The sequence below is a fragment of the Haliotis rufescens genome, unplaced genomic scaffold (genome assembly GCF_023055435.1).
Source record: "Haliotis rufescens isolate VD_foot unplaced genomic scaffold, xgHalRufe1.0.p SCAF_10, whole genome shotgun sequence".
In the NCBI taxonomy this organism is placed as follows: domain Eukaryota; kingdom Metazoa; phylum Mollusca; class Gastropoda; order Lepetellida; family Haliotidae; genus Haliotis; species Haliotis rufescens.
Window position 1 is genome coordinate 40,172,971 of NW_025963780.1, and position 21,015 is coordinate 40,193,985.

Below are 21,015 nucleotides of genomic sequence, written 5' to 3' on the forward strand. Positions count from 1 at the left end.
CCTCAGGATATTTGAGGAAATTATGAAGTATGATGGTGTCTTAATTAAAACTATACTCGGTGAAAGTCGAGCAGCATGTCATGAGAAGGCTTCAGTGTGAATAACAAATAGATACTCACCACCATAAGAAACGAGTAGTATAGGTAATGGGGGTTCTGGACCACTTCCACTGGAGCCGGATTCATATACCTATACTGCTACTACAGGTGGCATTTTTTATGCCAAAATGATTATGAGATTCAACGATAGTCATGAGATTGGCTCTAGGTCACCAATACCTGGGGCCAATCAATGCTTCTATTAGTATAAACATGATGATGTGATTCAACGAAAGTCGTTTTAAAAGAAATATCAATATTAATTAATAATGAATAAAATTTACTATAGCCCACGAGGATATTGGAAAGGTGTAGGAACAATAAAAAAATTAGCCACCGCGGCTAAGGTATCTAAAGATGTGGCCAAGGATTGGTTAAAGAAACAAGCGATGTGGCAGATATATTTACCGGCACCACGTTATATACCGAGGAAGAAGTTTGATATTTTTACAACGAATGAAGTTCATCAGGCTGACCTCTTGTTTCTTCCCCACGATAAGGTAAAACGCAAAACGTATAAATACGCTTTAACCGTAGTGGATGTGGCTAGTCGATACAAAGAGGCTGAGCCATTAACATCGAAAGAATCAACAGAGGTAGCTAATGCACTGAGTCGCATATATAAACGCGGACCGCTAAAATGACCTAAGCTATTTCAAGTAGATCCCGGTCGCGAGTTTATGGGATCGGTAACTAAACTGTTAACAAAGAACGATGTCGAAATCGTCCGTGGTGAAAGAGAGGCCCACCGCAGTCAAGCTATCGTCGAAAGATTTAACAGGACATTAGCGGAACGTTTGTTTGGCTATCAGTATGGGATCGAAATGAAATCCGAGCGATTGAGATCAACCGAATGGGTGACACGATTATCAGCCGTTGTATCAACGCTGAATAATGAAGTAACGAGATTAATAGGGAAGAAACCATCCCATGCTATTAAAATGAAATCAGTGACTTCCGAATCTTCAGCACCGAGGCGAGGCAAAGAACGAAAACTTCCGGATAGAGTAAGCGTAAGATATTTATACCAGGCCGGTGAACTCGAAGGAGGCCTACGTCGCGCAACCGATCCCATATGGTCCCTTAAGACGTATAACATTAGTAGATTGGTTACGAAAGAAGGAGAGCCTATTCTTTATTATCTTCAAGATGGACCGGGTAGGGCATTTGTACGAGAAGAGTTGTTCATAGTTCCCGACGGTACGGTATTACCACCATAACCATAAGCATAGGTATTTACACCATCATTATCAATCCATCTCTTTGTATCTAAGGGGGATAATGATGTCTTGTTCATTCTTAATCCATATATCCTATGATTGTAACTTCTTAAAGAGTTCATCTCGTGTTTGAACGTTCTACCGTTAAATAATGATTCTTTATACTGTTCGTGTTTGATATGCTTTTTTACAACATACTTCTTAACGCCCTTAGCTTTTCTTATCTCTCCATTATCGGACTTCTTTATAGAATACATCTTAGGTCTTAATCCCACATACTCCGCTATAGGGGTCCCAGCACATTCATCCTTCATCTTACCTAACACCTTTTTATTTACTACGCTGTGCAGTGGATTATCTTTAGGATAATCGCTCGTGTCATACATATCTATTTTTTCTGCCATATCTTTATACACATCCTCGGTTTGTATTTCCATCAACAAAGAATCTGTGTCGGTATATAATACCTCGCATCTATCGCCGTATTGCTTCTTAAGTTCGTTGTAATAAAAGTCATACATTAAATGTTTTGACAAGTCGAGAATACGCATACCGACGTACACCGGTCTGTTGAATTTTATATTACTCTTCTGCATATGCAACGCGGCTAAGTCGTTATCGAATATCTTGCTTCTGTTACAAGCCGGACTGGCTATAAGTTTCCTGAGTCTTTCTTCCTCATTAGATCTGACTAATTTAACATCAACACGCTTCCTTAGATTCTCCATAGTTTTACCAAATACCGAGTTATTCATGAGCTTATATAGATTCTTTTCGAAATCGCTGGTAGCTATCTTTCTTAAATCTGTGTTCAACCTTATATAGGGCTCCATCCAAGGCCTTTGATCAAACTTTAGAACTCTGTGTATTTTCTTAAGTTTCATACCTAACGATAGATACAACTGGAGATTTCTGTAGTGAACTATATATTTTGTTTTATCCATCAAATTTGGTACGAGTGTTTCTACGTTAGCTAACCTGCTATTACCCATCAAGGAGCGTTGATATTCCGACATCCAATCTTTATTAACCATTAATCTTTCGGGAGCAAGCGGATAACTGTTATGATCTTTATGTAACGAACTTGGATATTCCAAGTCAACTTCTAGTATGTACCCTTTATTCACATCATTCACATTGATATTAATAACATTGATATTATCGATATCATCGACCCATTCAAAACCACCCGTGGGTAAAGGTTGACTCATAGCCCATCCGTACAAATTGTTAGCGTCGAGATATAATATGTGCGTGTCGGGTTTACTCGGATCGTATCCTTCCACTAATTTATTATTAGCCTTAGAATACCTTTTAGCTGCCATCGATATACCACCTCTTAATCCTTTCGCAATAAACAAGTGTATATCGTAATCGGTGAGTAATTTTAGTTCTACGCCGGTCTTCTTCAACAATGCATCCCACGATAGTCCGGGACTGGAATAGTACCATGCCGGGTCCAAGCCATATTGTTTGAAACATGTCTTTCTAAATATCTCGAATATATCGGCGAGTAACAGTACATCGGTTTTTAAGTACAGATCGTGATAATCGCCTAAATTCTTACAACCTAATTTATCCCAGACCGTCAGAGCGTGTTCATAATTGGCATCTGTTATTCTAGATTCTGTTAAGTTACTATAGAATGATTCGAGGGGTGGTAATTCAGTTTCTTCGAATCTAGACCAATCATCCATATATTCGTAAGGATATACACCTTTTCTCAGCAACAAATGACGAGTTATCTTATCGGTATATTTATTTGTTATTGCGAAGTCATCGGGATTGTTCGCATTAGCTAAATTGTCCAGGGAAGATAACAGAAACTGTACGGAGTCTATGAATCTAAGCCCATTACTTTGCTTTGTTCTAGATTTCCCATCCTTGTCCCTATAATGTATAGGTTTAGTCAACGAGAACGATATGTATTTTTCCATATTATTAGGAATGCACGTTAAACCGCCGTCGGTCTTCGAGATAGCTTGCATAATGAGATGTGAATCGTATCCCCTAAGGTTATGAAATACAACGGGGATGGGTATTGTTTGAGAGTTCATTTTTAGTTTCAAGTTACACTCGTTATGAGCGGCTCCCCGATAATTACCCGTGACGTGACAATGATCTCTTACGGAATCCCCATCCAGGGGTTTATTACAAACGTGACAACTCGTTGACTTCTTATGAGCACTCCAATCATCCCTCGTCATACGCATGGGTTTCTTACACGATAATTTTTCCCTGATTATTCTCTCTTCATTTTGTAGATATTCTAGGAACTTTCCCGCTGCATCGGGACCTCTGTAAATCACGGTCGGGTTTGTTTTCCCATCATACCTTACAACTATATATCCAAACCCACAAGGAATATGTTCTTGAGTTTTGTACGTAAAACTACTATCAGTATTGCTATGGTTGGTATTTTCTATGGGTTTGATAAGCGCTTCGAAGTCGGCGTAAATTACGTACGGTACTGGCATTTGATTACAATAATGTTCAAATTTTAATATATTTTTTCCCTCTTTAGGCATATCGATCCTGATAGCATTCTGTCCAACACCTCTACAGTCTTCTTTATGCGCTTCTAATAGATCTTGTCTGCTGTACCCATGCAGGCATCTTTCGCAGAAATATTTCTTTTCTTTATGTTTTGTTTGATCGTATAGTAGCCTGTTTAAACTCTTTATCCACGTATAATGATATTTACCATCTTTTTCGATCAGAAATGAATTGATTCTGGGGATATTTTCCGGAGCGGAGCTTATCCTGTGTACAACAATTCCTTTAGAATGTCCGAAAACATTTATAGCTAAATTATTTTGCTTTTCCACCTTATCAATTTGTGATATTGGTGTAGGTTCGTCTATACCATCGAAGTTGAGTCCATCGTTTTGGGGATAGCTAGAAGGTCTATCCGGATGCTTGTCTACGGGGAACAATGCAGATCTTATCATCATTCTTAAACAGTCATCGGATTTATTTTTTACGTTAATTATGGCTTTTTTCTTCTTATAATACGGGGGTAAATCTATATAAGATCCACCTTTGAAAGGCATATAATTCGCTATATCTAAATATAAACTATCGATTTTATCCACACCCCAACCAGAACCTCTATTAGTCCAGCGTTCTAAAGTTTCCTGTATCCTCTGAATTGATGTATCTAATGATGAGTTTATAGTATCGGATTCGGTTATCACTTCTTGATTGCTACGGAAATATGGTTCGGTATATTCGGTGCTATCGTCTGTGTTACTTTTACTCAATGTCATTTTAATCGTCAGCTGGTATTTTATACTATGTAAATCATCTAATTCCTCGTTAATTTTACTCGATATGATGGGCTTAATATCGTTAACATCCATGTTGGAATTAATATCCATCTTCCAACCTCTTAGATATTTACCAACGCCGGCGGATGTGGGTACAAATATTAATTCTTGTTGTTGATTATCATCATCATTATCATGTTGAATATCAACATTATCATCATTATCAACATTATCATTAGGTTGATTATTATCTAGTAAAGCGATCAATTCAGCTCTTCTCATTCGAGAATAACCTCTCAGCCCACCGTTTCTCGCTCGAACTTTGAGTTCTCTAACAGTCTGGGGTCTGTTGTATTCCAAACCGAGTAAATCCATCAATTCAGCTTTTCTCATACGAGAATATCCACGCAGTCCACTTTGCTTTGCCATAGCTTTTAATTCTCTGACAAAAACCATTGTGGTTGAATGGTATATGCAAAATGAGACAAATGTCTAATTGGTTGTTTTCATATATCTAAATACATATTCTCCCCAACCTATTCCTCTCATTGATGTAATCTCTCTTCCTAGCATAAATAATCTGGTTCCTGACCCTATCAGCACCGTGTTCCTTACATAAACAATAACGACCTTTGACCCCTATCCCGCATACAGAACACGTATAGTTAATGTTTCCGCGCCTGATGTAATAATTGTGTATACCGCAGTAAAAAAAATCAACACAGCGTCGGTTACAAAGAGTAGTCTTCCCCATGAGTGTAAACTTGCAGTTATTCATGGTATATACATCTATCATATCATTTGTCTAAATGCAAATCACAGCTACATTGTGAGATATTGATTAGGCTATTTATAGGTCATAGCCACAGCTGTCACTCTGACTTATGCATGGTATAGCTGAAAATCAATAGAGAAGTCAATCCAATAATAATAAATGTGACCTCTCGGTTCTTTTGTTCCTCTGACGGTGTATAAAACTGACTCATTGTTGGTCTCGGTATTGGGTCTAGTTTTTTTCCATAAACGAGGAAGTATTCGTGCATGGCAGATTCGACATCCTTAAACGTTTGAATTGAATGTCCTTCCTTAATCAGTTGTTCATGAATAAAGTCTAATCTCTTCATTCTCTGCTGTGTATATTGTAACTGGGCTGCTTGGTATTGTTCTAAAGCTTCATTGTGTCGTTTACGCTCCTCTTCAACTTCTTTAGCGTTTGATTCCCTCATACTGGAAAATAAATAATTACTCCCCGAAAAAGCTAGAGCATTAACAACAGCTCCACCGACCATCATCGCAATTGTTGCCATAGTGTATGAATATAAAATATTCAAATGTTTAATAATATAAAATATTCAAATGCTTAATTACTTCATTATGTCTTCCGGGATCTCTCTGAGATCTTTCAGGACAGAGTTGTATTTTTGAGTAAGTACCCAAACGCTATGTTGAGTATGCCGACCGGAGAATGCTAAATACGAAAGCATATCTTTCTTTTTTGTGAGTTCTTTACTAGCGCTGCAGTCGTCTATTACGAAAAGGGTCGATTCTCCTTTGTATTTTTCGTGACATACTCGGAGACAGTCTTGTAAACGATCGCCCGGATCGACTCTGTGTACCCCGTCGTCATTCATTACCCAATCTCTCGATAAGTATGTTTTATTAACGCTTAAAGTCGGGCACAGAATAATAATATGATCGAAAACGTCCCGATAATGACTTTCTAAAATATCTAGAATAAAAGCTGTTTTTCCACAGCCCGTTTGCCCGCATATGATAGCGCAGTGTGGATCTTTAGGTAAAAGATTATCAATAGATTGCTTGCACGAATCTCCCATTCTGTATATTAAGTTGCGCATCCATAATCACTACAAATATATGTTTAATTTACCAGCCGCTTCCTGAAGCTTCGTTATCTGTATGGTGGCACCCTCGCTAGCATTTTCTATTCTCCTCCCACTGCCGTGTAGTTGGTCATCGTCCGTTGTTCGCATGTCAAGCCATAGCGCGTACTTCGTTGTGAGGTATTCACCCATCGATACACTCCCTAGAGACAGATCTTTCACGACCGCGTTAACTTCCGGAGAACGTTTAACAGAAGGAAGTTTTTTAATCTCATCCCACTGGTGATACGCTAGCATTCCTTGGCTATATAGTTGATTAGGAACGCCCTCGATAGTCAATTCTACTTTTGTAATCTTGGGATTGTAGAACTTCTCGGTATTTCTTTTAAACGCATCGGAGGGGTCCTCGAACAACATTAAAATACCCTTCAGCGACCTCGTGGGGACGTTTAGATTGATATTCCACATCGTATCTTTTTTGTCCCTCGTGATCTTTCGGTGTCGCAGCACGCGATCGTACAAAATGGCTAAACTTCCCGTATACTGGTTACGAATTTGTCTGGCTAATTCGGGATCCGTTATCATATCGTACTCCAGCGAGATATTGTCAATGGAATAGCTAGCATCTTCATTAGCAGATCTGATTACTCTACCGTAGTCATTAAAAGTGAGTTCGTATTCTAACCTATCGCCTAGGGATGCTTGATAAAAGGGCATGTGGGAATCTAGTAATTCAAAGTCTAGGGGAACATAGAATCTGTTACCTAATGCGTCGGCAACGGCCTTATCTTTTTCGTTGGTATCAACACCATTTTCAGCACCCACGCGCAGTCTCAATGTGTTCTTATTACAAATACCTTGGTACTGTAAGTTTTCCCGCTCTTTATCCGTTCTCCAGAGATCCATGTAGCAATAGTATACATCGCTATCGTCGATACTCAAAACCTCATTACCGCTAATTTTAATCGCGATTTTCTTAACGATAGCACGACCTATGTTCTGAACGGGCTCCCTGTTAACCATTCTGATCGATGGTACTAGGGTTATTTGTTATAGTTACAGACTGACGAATTGCCTTGACCCCTAATGGATCTCGAAGTCTACGTTGTGGGTTTAACTTGCGTCCGTAAATTATGTACCCTATGTTTAATATAAAAATGGCTAATTTTGAACATAATGACTTTGATCTAAGTACCTTTGATGACTTTGATAACCCAAACGAAGAGGGTACTGATGAAACCAACTTTGGTGGCACGAATCTTAACGATGAAATTTTACAATCGTCCGTCAATGATTATTACGATGCATTAAAAGATGATACCCCAATAGGTCGTAACTATTCAAAGTTTACGATAGATAGTAAAGGAATATTGCGACTGCGTGGCGCTCCGGATATTGATCTTATGCATTCTCGTACTCGTAAGCCCCTAGCCTTGTCTACGATAGCTGCTAAACACGGCATCAGCACTGTTCGTGATAAATTAGGTTTGTGGACTACCGACGACTTTCCGCGAAGACTACTAAGGTTCTTCGAACCATGCGTACTGAACTAGTTAATACAGATGATTTGGAGGCTTCCTCGAAGGTGGCCTCGGACGGACTCGGAGAAATCTTAGATACCTATTACGATAATTCCACGTTACAGGTACCATATTCGGAGTTCAGTATTAGGGAATTACGAGGTCTTGACAAGGCAATGCGAACAATGCGGGGAGAACTCATCAATAATATAGCCAAGCTATCCGAAATCGACAAGCATATAGCTTATGAGAAAACAAAACTCGAACAGGTGGGCGATGAGTTCAGTAGACGCCGCGTAGCGGAAAGATTGCGTAACTTAGAAGACGAAAGATCGGCCCGCCTCGAAGCGGCTTCCAGTAATGAAAAGGCACTTCGTTCGCAAATCAGTCGTATTCGAGAAACTATCGATCAAGTCCTCAACGATGACACTACACTGGCCGATAAAATTAAAACATTGTTCAGAGAACAGGGAATAACAATTGCCAGTATTTTAACCGCGATGGGTTTTATTATATCGACTTTGACTCTCTCGTTAACAGGTGGCAGTACAGGTGGAGGTGGATCACCGCCTAACGATAAAAATGGTATAAAAGAGTGGATAAAAAAGCATTTAAAAGCATTAGGTTCAGCACTGGGAAAGCTCGCTGAGAAAGCCGCGGCCGCACTTCCCGGTATAATAGGGAGTGTTGTTTCCTGGCTATTGAATTTATCAGCTAAGACCACCACTTGGCTTAGTCAAAACTTGTGGGGGCTGATCGTAGCAATTGCAGGGCTGTTGTACATATTCGCTAAGAACTATTTAACCACCAAATCATGAGTAAACCAACCGAGACTCCACCCACTACAAGCGCTGTTTTTTCATCGATATGTTGTTGATTTTTAGCCTCAATAAGCGTGGCACTTGTGCATTAGTAGATGGTTGTGAAACATGTGTTGTTTGTTGCTTGACTATTCCCTTTTCGCCCGTGATCGTTTGCGTTATTAATTCGACGTTAATATCTGAATTTATACCTGGTTTTTGTTGATCGGTAGCGATAACAATTTTATTATTATAGCCTATCACTTGACCGATCTTAAGTTCCATATTACTCGGAGACATGTATAGTCCCGGCGCATAAACGAAGTCCACTTTGGATTGAGCGTACTGTAATGCATCTTGAAAACGCTTTATAGACGATGGTATGTCAACTGGTGAATTAATGGCGTCCTCCACGTTTGCGACAAACTGTTTTTGCGCATCGAGCGCCGTCCCAGAACCGATAATGGACGTTCGTGTTTGCGATTGTGCACCGAGAATTGCCCATACATAAGTTCTTATCGATTCATTAAATCTTACAAATCCTGGGTTAGTAAAATTATTTTCCGTTTTATCATTAAGAAATTCATTCCAAGCGTTTGCGGTATCGTTCAGTTGTATAAATTTTGTAACAATATAAATTAAACCACTCTTAAAACTCATAATATCCCCTCTCCAATCGTTACTCGAAAGTTCCCAGTCTTTATACCAATGATGAGTTTTTAGAAAATAATCATACATTCTTATGTAAAGTTTGCTGGTATGCAACAACTTAAACGCATTAAATGGACCTTTGTTAACTTCTTTAAATAAATCATCGCTTTCTTCTTTGACGGTTATTTCCCCTGTGTAAGGAACACCTAGACCATGGTTTGCTCCTTTAATACGCCAATCTTTACTCGTAGAAATATTAAATTCCTGACAAATACGCTCATACGCGGACCTATTGTACGGATTATTTGTGGAATTCCACGCTCCATCCTGCGGTAATGGAGCACTAATTTCTTTAAGTATACGTCTAATCTGATAGTACACGTGAAATAATAAAACAGACTTATTTAGCATAAATCCTGGGGCATTAACAGATACGCCACATCCCGTTGTGGCACACCATACGGCAAAGTTTAACTGATTCTGCCAAAATTGCATCGGATTGTGAAACCAATCGTGCACCATTTTATCGCTAGTTGCCGTGACCCTGTACTTTTCAAAGATATCGGGGAATTTAACGAAAAATTCAGCACCAGAGGCAGTTACTATAATCGATTGATTAGTAATGTATCTCGATTTCATATTTAAGTTATGATATAGTATCATTGTATATTTAATATGTATGTTACACTCCCGGGAATAACAAATGGTCAGTCTATTGAACTGCTTCATACTATCGATAACTCGGATGGACAACTCGAAGTAGCTCTATGCGATGTAACGTATTACCCACTGTGGACCAATATAAGTGCTATAAAAAATAATAATAAGATGAGTATACCAGGTGAAAACAATGGTATTGACAGAGAACTCATTATACCTGATGGGTATTACAGCGTATGCTCACTCAATGATGAATTTTTTAAGTCTAATGGAATGAGTATCACACAAAATGAGTCGAATGGGACAGTGAAAATATACACTGGAGAAAAAGGTGTAATTATTTACGAGTACTTAGCAATTACACTTGGACTTGGACGGTCAGCATTATTACCACCCAAAAAAACAGTGACTGTATATGCATTACCCGATTTAGTTCCCTATAAAGAGTTGTCCATCCATCTTGATCAGATCAGTACGACGGATAATATTCAACAAGAAAGTCCTTCAACTCTACTCAGAAGTGTTCCAGTGAAAGATGAAAAATACAATAGCGGTAGAACGTAATCTTTCTCAACATTACAATATAAAAAATTACAGCTGGTATTATTTCAGACCTCAAAATTTCTGTATTAGATGTAAAACACCAACCTGTACATATAGGATACTTAAGTGTAACACTCCATATTAAAAATAATGATTGAATCCATATTTAAGTTATGATATAGTATCATTGTATATTTGATATGTATGTTACACTCCTGGGAATAACAAATGGTCAGTCTATTGAACTGCTTCGTACTATAGATAACTCGGATGGACAACTCGAAGTCGCTCTATGCGATGTAACGTATTACCCACTGTGGACCAATATAAATGCTGCAAAAAATAATAATAGGACAATTATATTAACTTCATATGGTACTAGCAAGTCCATTACTATACCTGATGGGTATTACAGCGTAAGCTCACTCAATGATGAAATTTTTAAGCCTAATTGAATTAGTCTCACACAAAATGAGGCGACTGGGACAGTGAAATACAACCATGCAGATAATATAATTGTATTTGGCCAACCAGGTAGAAAGGAATTTAGTCGCTTAGATGACGCACATCCTTATGTTAAATTACCCGATTTAGTTCCCTATAAAGAGTTGTTCATCCATCTTGATCAAATAAGCACGACGGATAATATTCAACTAGAAAGTCCTTCAACTTTGCTCAGATCTATTCCAGTGAAAAATGAAAAATATAATAGCGGTAGAACGGAATCTTTCTCGTCATTACAATATAAAAAATTGAAGCGTGGTATTATTTCAGACCTTAAAATTTCTATATTAGATGTAAAACACCAACCTGTACATATAGGATACTTAAGTGTAACACTCCATATTAAAAATAATGGTTGATGCATCAGGCCCTGGAACAGTAAGACAATGTAATACAATTGCGCTTTCCGATCTCGGAGACACAGAAGGATTTGGTAAACCCGGTACCGATGGTAAGTTATACGCTTTACACGTACACGATAATGTATACAATCGGAAAGAAGTTACATTCACGGGTAATCTAGGAGATTTAAGCGATATTGATGTTAGTAGACTCCTTAAAAACACTTCGTACAATATTACTCGCAACGACGATAATAAATGGACTATGATCGAAGCAAACATCGAGTGGCTACTGAATATCATCATTACCCCACCTTATGTGATGATGGGTAAGGGACATAATTTAACTAAGATAATAAATAGTGGCATCGTACCCGCGGCTTATATCCCGTCAAAACGAAAAAGTGTGTTAGTTACCCCCCTGCCAGAAAACCCAGGTCATATGTTATATAGTCGTCCGACCTTAAAAAATGTTACTTTAAATTTGGTTACTGAATTCGAAGATATTAAAGTTAACTTGAGTGCAATACCTAATCTTTCTACGCTTATTATTGAAGTCTTGTTCGGAGATGCACCGGAAGATGCCTTCGATATATTACCAGGTCTATCGATTAAATGGCTCAAGAAACACGAGCGTCAACGTTGCAGTATTATTCATATCGGAGCATCGCCCGTTGCAACCCTCGAGGGGGTCCAAATTATTAAAAGTGACAGCATTTCTCTTTCTAAGATATTCTTGCCGTATAATATACATTTGATAAGGTTGATGTATAGTCTCAAAACATTTAAGCAAGACCAATTAAAGACTATTATATGATCGTTATATACACTATGAGTTTATATCCGACGCTCGGTGAAGCATTTGAAAAGATGGAAACTGTTGATGGATTTCGATTACATCAAATAAGCGACATAAAACATCGAATAGGGAAGGATAGGGAGTTGAGACTTGGATTGTATAAAAAGTATCGCAGAGCCGTGAATGCTCTGGACGGAGTTGACACCGTGCTTTTAGTATCTGTCTTGGGACTCGGTGTAGCGGGTATCGGTTTACTATCAACTATAATCGCCGCGCCTATCGTGCTCGGCATGGAAATAACCGCTGGAGTCTCGGGACTGGCAGGAATAGCGATAAAATTCATTTCTCGTAGGTTACAAAAGAAAGCATTAAAACACGATAGTATTCGGATACTGGCCGAAGCAAAGTTGAACAGCATTGAGGATCATATTTCGACAGCAATGGCCGATTGTAAGATATCCGAGGATGAGTTTCGTTTAGTGCTGTCGGAGCTCACCAAATACAATGAAATGAAGCAGGAGATTCGATCAAAATCTCGTAAGACCAGTGGTATTAGCGAAGACGAGAAAAAAAAGTTCATAGAACAGGGGAGGCAACAAGCGCGTCAATTATTCCGTGCCAAAACCAAAGAACTGGTTGGAGATTAAAAATAGATTGTTTACTATCGTGTGATTACATTTAGACAAATGCTAACATAAATATATAATAATGGAGAAAGCTATTCAATGGAAAGAATTACCACAAGGTTTTTATTATATCAGTGATGTCAAACCAACCAAATACGGTTATAAATTGTTTCTTATCAATTTACAAAAAGAGTGTAGTTATATAGTCTGGTCTCCTAGTAAAATGAACGAAGAACTTAATAAAAATGTTGAATATCGCTTTATCGATAAAAATAATAAAGAATATTTTTATTACCATTTAGACTCATCTAAAGCAATGATTGGCCCCAGGTATTGGTGAGCTAGAGCCAATCTCATGACTATCGTTGAATCTCATAATCATTTTGGCATAAAAATGCCACCTGTAGTAGCAGTATAGGTATATGAATCCGGCTCCAGTGGAAGTGGTCCAGAACCCCCATTACCTATACTACTAAACGCGAACCATACAAACATATAGAGAAGTATGTACGTTAAGAAGAGCTGTTTCCAATGTGCTAAATGACAAAACTATTAATCAGTCAGGTGTTACAACAGTGTCTTTGTTCTTATCCTGATAGGACCGCCTCCGTGGTCTAGTGGTAGAGCGTCCGCCCGGTTGGCTCGGAGTCAGTATACTGTGTCTGAGTGGGGTATTCATGTTAAACTGCGGCATGGTATCTCAGTGGGCTAGCACTATAAATCGGCATCAGTCTGGACTAGTACAAGCAGCCACACACACACACATCGCTATAGAAGTGCAATAATCTTGGACGCGACGTTAAACCCAATTTCACCTCACCTCAGGATATTTGAGGAAATTATGAAGTATGATGGTGTCTTAATTAAAACTATACTCGGTGAAAGTCGAGCAGCATGTCATGAGAAGGCTTCAGTGTGAATAACAAATAGATACTCACCACCATAAGAAACGCGAACCATACAAACATATAGAGAAGTATGTACGTTAAGAAGAGCTGTTTCCAATGTGCTAAATGACAAAACTATTAATCAGTCAGATGTTACAACAGTGTCTTTGTTCTTATCCTGATATGCTGCATATGATGTCCAAACTATACCGCAAATCCTGCACGAGACAAATGGTGCGTCACAAGGCATGGTTCTATGACGTCACATGTGATGCGTTCATGAGCGTCGGTTCACACAACATAACAGTATGTTCATTTGTGCATCGAATCAATCTAACATCTCTTGAATATGAGTAAGTCTTCATACTTTAACCAACATGTGTGGTATTTGCGTTTCTTTTGTTGGGTAGTATACAAGGAGGAAATGGTATTCAATAATCTGCCAAATTTCCCCTTTAACAATTCTGATGACATCACACAAATGCTGAAAGCTTTATTGGGTGTACACAGTGGTGATTCCCGGTTAAATTGGTCCCCAATTGGTTGAAAGAGGCAACCAAATGGATCGGGTGGTCAGGTGACTTGGTTGATTGCATGTCATCGTACCCGACCATGTGGATCGTTACTGACAATATCAATCACTGGTTTGTCTGGTCTCGTCCCATTTCTTTACAGGCCACAGCCATCATAAAGATGGAATATTTTTTGGATTGGGTTAAGCAACAAACAAGCAAACTTCCAAGGATGTGAACAGGACATTGTTCGTCCCCACCCAAGTATGAGACCATGGCCTTAAGAGCTGACATGATTTGAAGTCTATGGTTAGTGTGAGATGTGGTGGTCACGTTGTAGGTAAATTAGGTGCCAACCCCACCCTGCCTGAATGAATACCATCAAATTATTCACTCTGAGTCTAATCGCTCACACCTGAATTCCAAATACTACTTAACACCAATCTCAAAAGAATTGAGAAAGATGCTATTGAAGTAAAATTACAGAAAATATAACCCCCCCCAAAAATATTATGTAGGAAGCTTTTACATGCACATTAATTTTGTTTGATGTTGAACCTGAGGACCAAATGCAATTTTATTTGCATCCCACGTACCATACTACCAAGTCTCGAATACCCTCTAAATGATGCCCGAATCATGAGTACCAAAAATGTGTGTCAACCTCGTAAATCTGTCACTTGTCCTGGGTTCGATTTTTCGTCCTGTAAAAGGGTACATTTCTGGCTTCACACTGGTGATATTTCTAGTGTCACATTGGTGATACACCTGTGAGTTCTACAGGGATATAAAGCGGCTTAAAACCATACTCACTCACTCATTCTAGAAACCACATGTTTTGCACATCATTTCTTGCTGTGAGGAACGAAGTATGTGCAAGCAGCTCTTGATATTGATTGAAGCTCATGGCTTCACCCCGGGCTTGGACCGCCTCCATGGTCTAGAGGTAGAGCGTCCGCCCGGAGAGGGCGGAGGGTCCAGGGTTCGATCCCCGGCCGCGTCATACCAAAAGACGTAAAAAGATGGTACTTGTTGTTACCCTGTCTGGCGCTCGGCAGTAAGGGGCTAAAACAAGGACTGGTCGGCTGGGAGTCGGTATACTGTGTCTGAGTGGAGTATTCATGTTAAACTGCGGCATGGTATCTCGGTGGGCTAGCACTATAAATAGGCATCAGTCCGGATTAGTACAAGCAGCGACACAAACACACATGTGCATGCACGTCGCTATATAAGTGCAATAATCTGAGTCGCGACGTTAAATCCAAATTCACCTCACCTCACCTCACCTCACCTCACCTCACCTCACCTCACCCGCGGCTTGTCTGATCCAGGATTCAGGTTTATCTAGTTTAAAGACTGTTGGCCCCCTGAAGATCGGGGTTACAATTTGTCTTCAGCATACCATGCTTGTAAAAGGTGACAAACGGATCGAAACGTGAGACATTTTTGCCCATCGTATCCTTGTTTATGAAGCCAAATTGATGGATATTAACGGGAAAAGAACACTAAATATACGTTACGGATATGGTTCAAACTTTATATATCCGGGTTGTAACATCTCTGCAGCGACCCATGCTTGCCGTCAATGGCGACTATGCTTATAAGGGGCGACTAACGGGATCAGGAGGTCAGACTCGCCAACTTAGTTGATGCATGTCATTGTATCACAGTTGCGTAGATCGATGCTTACGATGTCAGTCACTGGATTGTCTGGTCCAGACTCGATTATTTACAGACCGCCGTCATAGCTGGAATATTGCTGAGTGCGGCGTTAAACAACAAACAAACAAACAAACAACAGTTCTAGCTCGGATTCGACGGCATCCGCGCTCCAGTGGATAGGGGGCGGTCGGGTAGCCTAGTGGTTAAAGCGTTTGCTCGTCACGCCGAAGACCCGGGTTCGATTCCCGACATGGGTACAATGTGTGAAGCCCATTTCTGGTGTCCCCCGCCGTGATATTGCTGGAATATTGCTAAAAGCGGCGTAAAACCAAACTCACTCACTCCAGTGGATACTGTGCATGTCCGGGGAACGGTTCGTCTGTGCTTCGATCTCCAACCGAGTCATACGTTAAAAGAGGATACTTGCTCAGTCTTTGAGTGAGTGAGTAGTACTACGGTTTTACGCCGCTTTAAGCAATATTCCAGCTACATCACGGCGGGGGACACTAGAAATGGGCTTCACACATTGTACCCATGTCGGGAATCGAACCCGGGTCTTCGGCGTGACGAGCGAACGCTTTAACCTGTAGGCTACCCGACCGCCCGCTAAGTCTTTGAAAGGCATTTAGAAATGATCCACATAAGGAAGAGAATGTATGGATGTCAACTTCTTTATTATGAGGAAACACAACGTTTCGGAGTATATACTTACTCCTTCATCAGGTGAATGAATGCTATGAGACAGAGAGCATATATATGTACATGTAAGAACAAAAGTAATACGATAACAAAGGTGGAAACTTAACAAGGGAAGTCAACAGATAATTGGCGCTGATCGGTGATTAGCAGTAGACAATGGAATCCACCACTTTACAGTTATCAGCGCTGATAGCTATGGACATCTGGAAGCGAGGACTTAAATTATCACTGATTGGTAATTGGCAATGGAAAATGGGCAAAGGGGAGGCCGGGGGTAATTAGTGCTGATAGGTAAAAGAATGGAAATAGTCAGATGGTGCCACTTTAGTCGCATTAATTTATTTTTCCTAGGTCGAAATTTCTCGTTATTTCAATTATTTTTTTCGAATTTTCGAGTTCCTTCTCGCTAAAATCGAAATTTCGAGTTTTTGAAATAACGAGAAACGTCGATTTAAAAAGATACATGATACTTTGCTATATGAACCCATTTTCACCCCACCTAACTCCGACTTCCCACGGTATTTGTGGAGCCAGCTTATGGGATGACCATTGAAAAGTTGATCATGTATGCTTTACTGTTGAGGTGAGGTGAGGTGAAATTGGGTTTAACGTCGCGTCCAAGATTATTGCACTTATATAGCGACGTGCATGCACGTGTATGTGTGTGTGTGGCTGCTTGTACTAGTCCGGACTGATGCCGATTTATAGTGCTAGCTCACTGAGATACCATGCCGCAGTTTAACATGAATACCCCACTCAGACACAGTATACTGACTCCGAGCCGACCAGTCCTTGTTTTAGCCCCTTAATGCCGAGCGCCAGACAGGGTAACAACAAGTACAATCTTTTAACGTCTTTTTGTATGACGCGGCCCGGGATCGAACCCTGGACCTTCCGCTCTCCGGGCGGACGCTCTACCACAAGACCACGGAGGCGGTCTTTTACTGTTGAAATGTGATTAAAGTTTGGACTGACCTCAGGAATACATAATAAATAAATAAACAAATAAAAACTGACACTATTGTTCAGCAGTCAGTCATAGAACCGAACGTTGAGCAAAATCATGTTAGTTTCAAACCCATTGGCTTCTGATATATACACAAGCTTTAAGAATTATATTAACCCCAATTTAAATAATGATGGCTCCCTCAATAGAATCCGACCTCGGCACGGGTGGGTATTTCCCGCATATTCTCACAATCCTCACGTCGATTACCTGTGTCTTTTCTCCAGATACCGAATGTGATATTTCTCCCACTTTTGGATACGATCGTTTGGCCATTGCGTTTATCTGCGTTGCCCTGCTACATCTATGGGGAACAACTCACTAGACACTCCCCTCTCACATATAAGGTCGTAAACATACGACGTCATCAAGTTGCGAGCGCATGTTCGAATCTCCTGAAATGACTTCATGATAGAACAATGTGTTATCGTGAAATAAACCACGCTTCGTTCTTCATTGTTCTTTGCGATTTATCGCGTGACTATCTTATACTTGTCATTAGACTATTATTGAGAAAAAAATGTTTTGTTGTGTAATATAATTACAAGGATGAACTGTGCTACGTGGGTTCATAGTTTGTCCTTCGGTTGTTGATTCATATCTAAATGAACAGAATAAAAATACACTCAATCTTTAAATTGCCATTGATCAGTACAATCTTGCACCGATTTACAGGCAGTTAGGGACCGACTATTAGATATTCTTTAAAAAGACATTTTTCCAGAAAATGATTTGAAAAAGAATTAATAATGCTTGAGACCGTTGAACAAAAGAAACAGTCTGCCGCAAAAAATACATTGATACAAGGTCTTTTCCTTGAAACAATATTTAGCCTCATAGTTTTAATTTAACCAATCTGGTTTTGCCTTAGCTGAACAGAATAAAAATACACTCAATCTTTAAATTGCCATTGATCAATACAATTTAAAGCCGATTTACAGGCAGTTAGGGACCGACTATTAGATATTCTTTAAAAAGACATTTTTTCCAGAAAATGATTTGAAAAAGAATTAATAATGCTTGAGACCGTTGAACAAAAGAAACAGTCTGCCGCAAAAAATACATTGATACAAGGTCTTTTCCTTGAAACAATATTTAGCCTCATAGTTTTAATTTAACCAATCTGGTTTTGCCTTAGCTGAACAGAATAAAAATACACTCAATCTTTAAATTGCCATTGATCAATACAATTTAAAGCCGATTTACAGGCAGTTAGGGACCGACTATTGGATATTCTTTAAAAAGACATTTTTCCAGAAAATGATTTGAAAAAGAATTAACAATGCTTGAGACCGTTGAACAAAAGAAACAGTCTGCCGCAAAAAATACATTGATACAAGGTCTTTTCCTTGAAACAATATTTAGCCTCATAGTTTTAATTTAACCAATCTGGTTTTGCCTTAGCTGAACAGAATAAAAATACACTCAATCTTTAAATTGCCATTGATCAATACAATTTAAAGCCGATTTACAGGCAGTTAGGGACCGACTATTAGATATTCTTTAAAAAGACATTTTTCCAGAAAATGATTTGAAAAAGAATTAATAATGCTTGAGACCGTTGAACAAAAGAAACAGTCTGCCGCAAAAAATACATTGATACAAGGTCTTTTCCTTGAAACAATATTTAGCCTCATAGTTTTAATTTAACCAATCTGGTTTTGCCTTAGCTGAACAGAATAAAAATACACTCAATCTTTAAATTGCCATTGATCAATACAATTTAAAGCCGATTTACAGGCAGTTAGGGACCGACTATTGGATATTCTTTAAAAAGACATTTTTCCAGAAAATGATTTGAAAAAGAATTAATAATGCTTGAGACCGTTGAACAAAAGAAACAGTCTGCCGCAAAAAATCCATTGATACAAGGTCTTTTCCTTGAAACAATATTTAGCCTCATAGTTTTAATTTAACCAATCTGGTTTTGCCTTAGCTGAACAGAATAAAAATACACTCAATCTTTAAATTGCCATTGATCAATACAATTTAAAGCCGATTTACAGGCAGTTAGGGACCGACTATTAGATATACATTAAAAAGACATTTTTCCAGAAAATGATTTGAAAAAGAATTAATAATGCTTGAGACCGTTGAACAAAAGAAACAGTCTGCCGCAAAAAATACATTGATACAAGGTCTTTTCCTTGAAACAATATTTAGCCTCATAGTTTTAATTTAACCAATCTGGTTTTGCCTTAGCTGAACAGAATAAAAATACACTCAATCTTTAAATTGCCATTGATCAATACAATTTAAAGCCGATTTACAGGCAGTTAGGGACCGACTATTAGATATTCTTTAAAAAGACATTTTTCCAGAAAATGATTTGAAAAAGAATTAATAATGCTTGAGACCGTTGAACAAAAGAAACAGTCTGCCGCAAAAAATACATTGATACAAGGTCTTTTCCTTGAAACAATATTTAGCCTCATAGTTTTAATTTAACCAATCTGGTTTTGCCTTAGCTGAACAGAATAAAAATACACTCAATCTTTAAATTGCCATTGATCAATACAATTTAAAGCCGATTTACAGGCAGTTAGGGACCGACTATTAGATATTCTTTAAAAAGACATTTTTCCAGAAAATGATTTGAAAAAGAATTAATAATGCTTGAGACCGTTGAACAAAAGAAACAGTCTGCCGCAAAAAATACATTAAAACAAGGTCTTTTCCTTGAAACAATATTTAGCCTCATAGTTTTAATTTAACCAATCTGGTTTTGCCTTAGCTGAACAGAATAAAAATACACTCAATCTTTAAATTGCCATTGATCAATACAATTTAAAGCCGATTTACAGGCAGTTAGGGACCGACTATTAGATATTCTTTAAAAAGACATTTTTCCAGAAAATGATTTGAAAAAGAATTAATAATGCTTGAGACCGTTGAACAAAAGAAACAGTCTGCCGCAAAAAATACATTGATACAAGGTCTTTTCCTTGAAACAATAATTAGCCTCATAGTTTTAATTTAACCAATCTGGTTTTGCCTTAGCTGAACAGAATAAAAATACACTCAATCTTTAAATTGCCATTGATCCCCCCCTCCCCCTAACGTATCACCCTTAGAGGTATCATTTAATTCCAGCAAAACCATTTTAAGACAGCACGCATTTTCATGACGGTGTATTAACGCGCTATACAAAGTAGATATAACGAAATATATCACCAACGGTCGTGTTCCATGTTTTAATGTCCTCTACGCTGTGTTCCCTGCCATGCTCCTCAATCCAGAGCTTCACACACAACGTGTCCTTCCGCCAGTCAAAATATAGTCCCTCCGTGTACAGATACGCCATGTTGTTATGGTCAGGTAGGACCATTCTCGTCTCAACGTGTATCCCATTTCCTTCAGTTAGTGCCAGTTTGGTC